Source organism: Microcebus murinus, chromosome 14 (genome assembly GCF_040939455.1).
Source record: "Microcebus murinus isolate Inina chromosome 14, M.murinus_Inina_mat1.0, whole genome shotgun sequence".
In the NCBI taxonomy this organism is placed as follows: Eukaryota; Metazoa; Chordata; class Mammalia; order Primates; family Cheirogaleidae; genus Microcebus; species Microcebus murinus.
Window position 1 is genome coordinate 46,625,429 of NC_134117.1, and position 8,883 is coordinate 46,634,311.

The 8,883-nt window shown below is 44.2% G+C and overlaps 1 pseudogene; it reads left to right on the forward strand.

Moving 5' to 3' along the window:
- The first annotated feature begins 388 nt into the window (after nucleotides 1–388).
- LOC105870330 (large ribosomal subunit protein eL6 pseudogene) lies at nucleotides 389–1,293 on the forward strand (annotated as a pseudogene).
- The last annotated feature ends 7,590 nt before the right edge of the window (nucleotides 1,294–8,883 follow it).

An 8,883-nucleotide genomic window follows, 5' to 3' on the forward strand; every position in this document is an offset into this window, starting at 1 on the left:
AATCAGTGGTGAAGATTTTCTCAAACCTAGACTTTCTTCTCTCCCTCATCCCCTCACCCTCAATATCTTCCCCAAATCTGGGTAGTCTACCCAGGAAATGACTTAAAAACCCTCCAGACGATAAGTAGACAAAGTGCACAGGCAGGTAATTCACAAAACAGGAACTGTAATTGGTCATTCAAAAGTATGGGAAAATAAGCAATCAAATGAATGCAGATTAAAATTAGGCATAATTTATCATTTTAAACGTTTTAAATAAGAGCAACATTTGAAAATATGGTTACTACAAGGCAGGTGGGCCTAAATTGATGCTCTTGTATCTTGCATGTAACTATGTGATGCATAGTGACTACGAACTGAGAAAAACATTTCCAGCCCATCTTGCAAGATGATGGGTGAAAAAGTTGAGAAGAAGCCAGATACTAAAGAGAAGAAACCTGAAGCCAAGAAGGCTGAAGCCAAGAAGGCTGATGCCGGTGGCAAAGTGAAAAAGGCTAACCTCAAGGCTAAAAAAGGTTAAGAAGGGGAAGCCACACTGCAGCCGAAATCCTGTTCCTGTCAGAGGAATCGGCAGATATTCCCGATCTGCCATGAACTCTAGGAAGGCCAGGTGCAAGAGGAGATACTCAGTGGCTAAATCCAAGGCTGAAAAGAAAAAGAAGGAGAAGGTCCTCGCTACTGTTACAAAACCAGTTGGTGGTGACGAGAATGGTGGCACTCGGGTGGTTAAACTTCACAAAATGCCTGCATACTATCCAACCGAAGATGTGCCTCAAAAGCTGTTGAGCCACAGCAAAAAACCCAACACGTGAGAAGACTGCGAGCTAGCATCACTCCCGGGACCATCCACATCATCCTCACCGGACGCCACAGAGGCAAGGGGTGGTTTTCCTGAAGCAACTGGGCAGTGGCTTGTTACTTGTGACTGGACCTCTGTCCCGCAATGGAGTTCCTCTGCGAAGGACACACCAGAAATCTGTCATCGCCACCTCCACAAAAATTGATACCAGCAATGTGAAAATGCCTAAGCATCTCACCGATGCTTACTTCAAGAAGAAGACGCTGCAGAAGTCCAGACCCCAGGAGGGTGAGGACTTCCACACAGAAAAGGAGAAATACGAGATTATAGAACAGCGCGAAGTGGATCAGAAAGCTGTGGACTCCCAAATTTCACCAAAAACCAAGGCAATTCCTCAGCTCCAGGGCTATGTGTGATCTCTGTTTGCGCCGAAAAATGGAATTTATCCTCACAGATTGGTATTCTACATTTTCACAAAGAACCTAATTAAATAACTGAAAGATAAAAACAAAAAGTATTTCCAAAGCACAATTTGGCAACATGAATCAAGGGTTCAAAATTTCATGAGGTGTTTGATCCAGTGGTAATTCTGTTCCTAGAAATCCAGCCTATGGAAATATCTAGATATAGAAAATATAGTATGCATGAAAATGTTTGTTCCTATATTGCTTCTACTAGTGAAAACCTAGGAATGACCAAAATGCCAACAATGAAGATAAAATTTGAGTAAAATTTCTAGTCTATATCCATTGTAGACCCATCCATTAAAAATTAGGCTTATGAAAAGATTTCATGACAAAGCAGAATGCTTTGGACATAACAGGATCTAAAATTTTATAGATACTGATGATAAATAAGTAAAAATATATGCATGAACTGTGTTTCCCTGAAAATGAGACAGGGTCTTATATTTATTTTTCCTCAAGAAGACACCCTAGGGCTTATTTTAGGGAATGTGTTATTTTTTTTAAGTACAGTACAACAATCTACATTTATTCAAATATAGTTAAGTTGTCTTCTTCTGGAACATCATCATAACTCTCCAAACCCCGAATTCCATCCTGAATTTCTTGCGACTCTATTTCCTTTAGAACCATTGCCCCCAGTCTCTCACGTTGAGCAACAGAGCTCTCATTAAATGAGCAGGGCTGGCTTATTTATTCAGAGATCCAGTGAGCACTGGGTCCAATCTGCACAGTGGAGCAGAAATGATCTCTCTGGGCTCAGTAGGATACTGTTTGCTGAAGCTTTCCCCCTATCCCCTGGTGTTTGTGTAGGGGGTGAGAGAGGCCCATCGTGCTCAGTGAAATGGCAGCCACAGCTTTCCTTCTTCCCCCTGGGGACACACAATACCTAAAGCAGTGCGTCCCACTCCTCACTGCACTGAGGAGACTTTCCCCTCAAAGCCTCAGCTTGCAGCACGCACAGCATGGCCAGGACCTGACAGGGGGAGCCCACCTTGTTGGTGGGGCTGCCCGCACCTTTCCGGTCACTTCTGGGATAGTAGCTATGATGATGGGACAGATGAGAAGGGCTGCTCATCTTCTTTACCACTCCACGGCAGAATGCATGGGTTGTGCAGATACGCTGTGTAGCCACGTCGATCACTAGGTCTTATTTTCAGGGTAGGGCTTACATTGTGCAAATGCTTGGAAATCCTGCTAGGGCTTATTTTATGGGTAGGTCTTATTTTCAGGGAAACACGGTAAGAAGAGATTCAAAGAGATGCCCTGTCCCCCGGCATGGCAGTGTGGCATTCTGGCTCAATGCATGAACTGTGGCATTAGATCGTCTACATTTGCAACTGACTCCTGCCACTTATTAGCTTTGTGACCTCGGGCAAGTTGCTTAATTTCTCTAAGACCTCGTTTGTTTGTTTGTTTTTTCTCCTCTGTGAAGTGTAATAGCCATCTCACCATGTTCTTGTGAGGATTAAGTAAACTGGTTTATGTGAAACATTCAGCACAAGACTGGCCTATAGTGACACTGACTAAATAGTTACTCATCCTGCAAATATTTATCAGTCATTGACTATGTGCAAGTCACCTAATATGCTGCTGAACCATGGGAAAATTTTCCTCTCTTCTGTTTTCTGCAACATGCTTATATTACCTTTGTAAGGAAAGGCACTCCACTGTGCCTCCTTTTTGGCCACGCTATCATTGCCCCTTGGACTGTCTCAAGAGCCTGCTAATAGCTCCGCTTGGCTCTTCCCCTCTCACCCATTTCAAAACAAGAATTCGACCATGTCACAACCTTGCTTCAGTAACTTCCCTCGTTCCCTATGGCTTGTGAGATAAAACCCAGTATCTTTATTTGGGGATTCTCAAAATCTGGCCAACAACCTACCCTTAAAGTATAATTTTTGCCATTTTCTGCGTCTACATTCTCTGTTCTAAGCACTCGACCTTCCATCCCAAACCTGGACAGGAAAATCACTGTCAGAACACTGGCTTTCATACAGCACAACACTGCTGTTCCCAAATTCTAGCCTCCTTTGAAATGGTGATTCCGGGACCACACCCCCAGGGATGCAAATTTAAAGGTCTGCAGTAGAGGCTAAGAATCTGCTTTATTTTATTTTATTTTTTTTTTTTTTTGAGACAGAGTCTCGCTTTGTTGTCCAGGCTAGAGTGAGTGCCCTGGCGTCAGCCTAGCTCACAGCAACCTCAAACTCCTGGGCTCGAGTGATCCTTCTGCCTCAGCCTCCCGAGTAGCTGGGACTACAGGCATGCGCCACTATGCCCGGCTAATTTTTTTATATATATATCAGTTGGCCAATTAATTTCTTTCTATTTATAGTAGAGACGGGGTCTCGCTCTTGTTCAGGCTGGTTTTGAACTCCTGACCTTGAGCAATCCGCCCACCTCGGCCTCCCAAGAGCTAGGATTACAGGCGTGAGCCACAGCGCCCGGCCTAGAATCTGCTTTAATAAGCACCCTGTGTGATTCTGAGACAAGGTTCAAGGACACCCTCTGGGAAATAAGCAATTTTTTTTTTCTGCAGGAGGTGTGTCCTCCTGCCTGGTAGACACTTCTGGACTCTGCCAGATAGCTGGAAGTTCGGCTGTATTTTCCTGATTCCTGAGAAAAGATGATCTCCAGTCTCTGTATTCCTGGGATATTTTCTCCAAACCTCTACTAAGGCGGTCATTTCCTCGTGCTTTCTTTACCTACTCCTATAGCTATCTCCCCCACTGAGCTGTGAGCTTCTAGATTTCAGGGCCTATGTCTCGTTTACCCGGCACAGTAACTGGCACATAGCAGGCACTTCTGGATGTCTGTGGGACATATTCACGTACTTGTTCACTGGCATCAATCCCAGGTGATTCCATCCGCCATGCTGAGCTCTAGTTCATTCGTAACTAGTGACACTGGCCTTGACGACACTGATCATTGGCTCTGCTCATTGCCTCCCAGGCCATGCAAACTCATGCCTCCCAGGCCCAGCATGCTCTCTTGCAGGGACGATGACCCGGCCTGCAATCTGAACCCACATAGCCAAGATGCTCTGGGAGAGAGAAGGAACCTGAGCAAGACACCTCCAGGTTGAACATGGATGGCATGTGGACTTCAGTCTGGAGGAGGGTAGAGGTTATCTGACCTTGGGGAGTCACACTAAAGATGGGTAAGCAGGGCACAGACCCAGCTGCCATCACCAGATCCCCACAGACTCACCATGAGCTTTCCTGTTTAAATACTGGAGTAATATGATGGTTACTTGCATGGGCTATGAAGTCAGAGTGCCTTGGTTAGAATTACAACTCCACCAGCCATGTGATGCTGGACATATTTTATAACCTCTCTGTGCCTTGGTTTCCTCGTCTGTAAAATGGGGGTAAAAATAATACCTAACTCATAGGATTCTGAAAAGTCAACGAACCAAAATATGTACAATCTTTAGCATAACGTTTGCTACATATTAACTGCTCAACACATAGTAGCTATTACAATTAGATTTCTTCTGCTATAATATGTAGTTAATGCACACTTTAGTTTGGAATTTTTCCTCTGGCCTCTTTTTCAAACACATGCTGAGATTTTCTGTAAGTAATCCTTGTCCCTGCTTAATTCCAACCTGGGGGACTTGACTTATATAACCTACAGGGATAGCTTCAACTCCACAGGGCTTGCAAAACCAAGGTAATCCTAAGCTAATAGAGTCCCTAGTTCATCTGTTGGAGATAAGTTTGAAGTTGGAAAAATATGGCCAAAAAGAAAGTAAGAGCAGCACCCCAAAAATGACAGGATGAAAGGAGACTTTGGGGGAAAAAAAACAAAAAAATTCATGAGAAACAAAATTCCACCTACTAAAAATTGCTAGCAATATCTTGTGTAAAAAAATGTGTCCAGCCTTTTATGCCTTTGAGAAAACTAAGCCACAAAGCTGCTCTCAGCGTTGAGAGCCCATTATGGGCCAAGCGTGGAGCTCAGCACTTTATATAAATTTTGTTTTTAAATACTTATTTACAATCACTATCATTCTGATCTTACGAAGGGGAGATTCAAATGTCACATTACTAGTAATGGCAAAACTGGATTCTCACCTGGCTCTGAGATGGCTCCAAAGCTCTGAGCTTTACATTTCACCACACTGTTTCCTGTTGCTCCTGATTATGCCTCTTATAAACTTTTGAGTAGAACTTTATGGCCTAGAGACTGATAGCAAATATTTATTGAAGGCCAATTTTCAGGGTTAGCTCTATAGCTCCCAAAGCTTGTACGGGGGAAAGGCCTCTGATGATGGCCTGGTTGAAGTCCTAACTCCCAGCACCTCATTGGAAAATAGGATGTTGTACAATGTAATTACTCCACTTAAGATAAGGTCCTATTGGACTAAAGGAGTCCTCTCGTTCAGTATGACTGGTGTCCTTATGAGAAGAGGAGAAAGAAGAACTCTGAGCAGACACACAAGGGGAAAGGTCTTGTGAGGGGTTGAATGCTTCAGCTGCAACCCAAGGAAGCCGAGGATTGCCACCGGAAGGCGGGAAGAGGCCAGAAAGGCCTCTCCCCTGTAGGTTTCAAAGACAGCATGGCCCTGATGCCATGACTTTGGACTTCTAGCTTCCAGAATACAACAGATAATAAATTTCTGTTGTTTTAAGCCACCCAGCTTGTGGGACATTGTTACAGCAGCCCTGAGAAACGAATCCACTGCCCCACTCCGCAGGGTTGGAGGGGAAGCTGGAATGCAGAGCATGTCCATTCGTGTTTTCCCCACTTTCGCTCCTAAGTGGTGAGTGATTATGTCATGACAGGGATACTGTGGCAGACACCGTCGGTTCCCCCCAACTGCCATCTTTCCCCACTTTTGCTAACAGACCCCCTATTTACTCAGGTATTGGCCCCCACATCCTTCCTTCATGGGCCACTCTGGTCCTGCAACCACATGGACTCCAGGCATTTGGAAGGACACATTGATGGGACCCACCAACTTGAATTAGCTCCTTGCAGCCCATCTTGCTGGTGACACTATTTTGAAGTTGAGGAATCTACTAGGTTTTGCTGTCCACACGCTGAGCCCAAATAGAGCTTCTGCATCCTGCCTTGTCAGCCTGAAAGGAAGGAGTAAGTGATTCATCCACCAACTCAAAAAAATTAATAGGTTCGGTGGCTTGTGCTGGCGTAATTACCGACACTTACTAACATCCCAGCAACAGCGTCACTGGCGAGTCCAGTGAGAGGTAGGTAGTCATCTCCTCACTTCCCCTTTCCCTCCCTCAAAGCAAACTGGTGGATGGGCACATTGAAAATAGTATTATTCAGGCCGGGCGCAGTGGCTCACGCCTGTGATCCTAGCACTCTGGGAGGCCGAGGCGGGTGGATTGCTCAAGGTCAGGAGTTCGAAACCAGCCTGAGCATGAGCGAGACCCCGTCTCTACTAGAAATAGAAAGAAATTAATTGGCCAACTAATATATATATAGAAAAAATTAGCCGGCATGATGGCACATGCCTGTAGTCCCAGCTACTCAGGAGGCTGAGGCAGCAGGATTGCTTGAGCCCAGGAGTTTGAGGTTGCTGTGAGCTAGGCTGACGCCACGGCACTCACTCTAGCCTGGGCAACAAAGGGAGATTCTGTATCAATATATATATATATATATATTATTCAAATTGAACTTAATAGTTTTATTTTTGAATGTCTTTATTTTTTTTTACATGGTGTATGATCCCATTTATATAAAGTTCAAAAACAAGCAAACCAGTATATGCTGTTAGAAGTGGGAAGTTACCTCTGACGAGGAGGCTGCAGGGTGTTAGTGATATTGTCTTCCTTGAGTTGGATGCTGGTGAAACAGACGTGTTTCATAACATTTGTGATGTGTGCACTTTTCTGTATCTGTGTTGCATTTCAGTAATCATTTTAAAGATCATACTTTAGCTCACACTAATGCTAGTGTCTTTTCTTCCTTAGCACCATGACCACGTGAGTTCATCCTGAAACAGCACCGCATGGAAGGCTGGGCTTAATCAGGCATCTGATGAAGTAATATCAGGATGGTAATCCAGACCCCCCAACTGTTAGCTATTGGAACAGGTCTGCCTCCTGCCCCTCCCACTAAGTCACTGCTTTCTAGGAGTTCATGGTCACTTACTCATTCACTTTTTTAAAAGATTTATTTCTAATTCTGTTTCTGGAAAATGTTCTTATATAAAAGGTGTTCTTGGCCCGGGTGCGATGGCTCACACCTATAATCCTAGGGTGCGGTGGCTCACGCCTATAATCCTAGCACTCTGGGAGGCCGAGGCTGGCGGATCGTTTGAGCTCAGGAGTTCGAGACCAGCCTGAGCAAGAGCGAGACCCTCGTCTCTACTAAAATAATAATAATAATAATAATAATAATAGAAAGAAATTAGCTGGACAACTAAAAATATATAGGAAAAATTAGCTGAGCATGATGGCACATGCCTGTAGTCCCAGCTACTTGGGAGGCAGAGGCAGAAGGATTGCTTGAGCCCAGGAGTTTGAGGTTGCTGTGAGCTAGGCTGACGCCACACCACTCACTCTAGCCAGGGCAACAGAGTGAGACTCTGTCTCAAAAAAAAAAAAAAAAAAGGGTGTTCTTATTTCACATGAGAAGACTTTGAGGGCTGTTTCACTGTGAGCTTCGATCTTTGACTATTCAGCCTACATCTTACATAATCCTCACCCCCCAATCACAACTGATCACCCTGAGTTGAATTTATTAAACTGATCCTTTGCGTGAGCAAAGACACCCTGTTCAAAGCCGGTCAGTAAGCAAACGACTGACTGCTTTCCCAGCCGCGCACTTTCTGTGCTGGCTTTCATGGGTGTAGACCTCTGACGTCTAAAGCAGTTATGAATAAACAAAATACAGTTTTCAGAGGAACTGCTCATTACACATTAGATCACATGATCCTTCCATCTAAATGCAAGAACAAACAAACAAAAAACCTTAAGACATGCACCTGCAGACAAATTCCAAGTGTCATTTTGCTCACCCCTGGCAGCCAGAGCATCTAAAATATTGGCATAATAAATTGAAAAATTTCACCTAAAGCTTTCAATTCCATTTGAGATTCTTGGTCAAATGTCAAAATAGACCCAAGTTTTCTTGGTTTTCCCCATGGGACTGCTTTTGTGAAGAGGACTTCATTCATTTGATGAACATCTCTTCATTACTGCATGCTAAACTCTGTGGCTGGTTTAAATAATACCCATCATTCAGAGTGTTTAAAATGTATCAAGGGAGATAAAATTGTGAAGGTATCACTCTGACACAAAGCAGATGGTGAAAAGTACCAAAACAGAGGGACTGAGGTCAGGACCAGATCCCTGAAGCAGGTAATGTTTGTAGATGGGATTCTAAAGATGGAAATGGGGAAGAAGGAAGGTCATTCCAGGTGAAGGGAGCAACTTTGGGAAGTGCAGAGAGCTCAGGAGGACAGACCAGGGAGCTATTGGAACGTATTAAACAATGTGGCCAGAGCTTCAAGTGGGAGAAGATGTGAGGAGTTACTACAGTCCGGTGATGGAGAATGGAAACTAGAAATTAAGGAGTTTGAATTAAGGCTTAAAAAGCTCTCTGAAGCAAACGGGGCTGACGAAGTACTATTAACAGGCT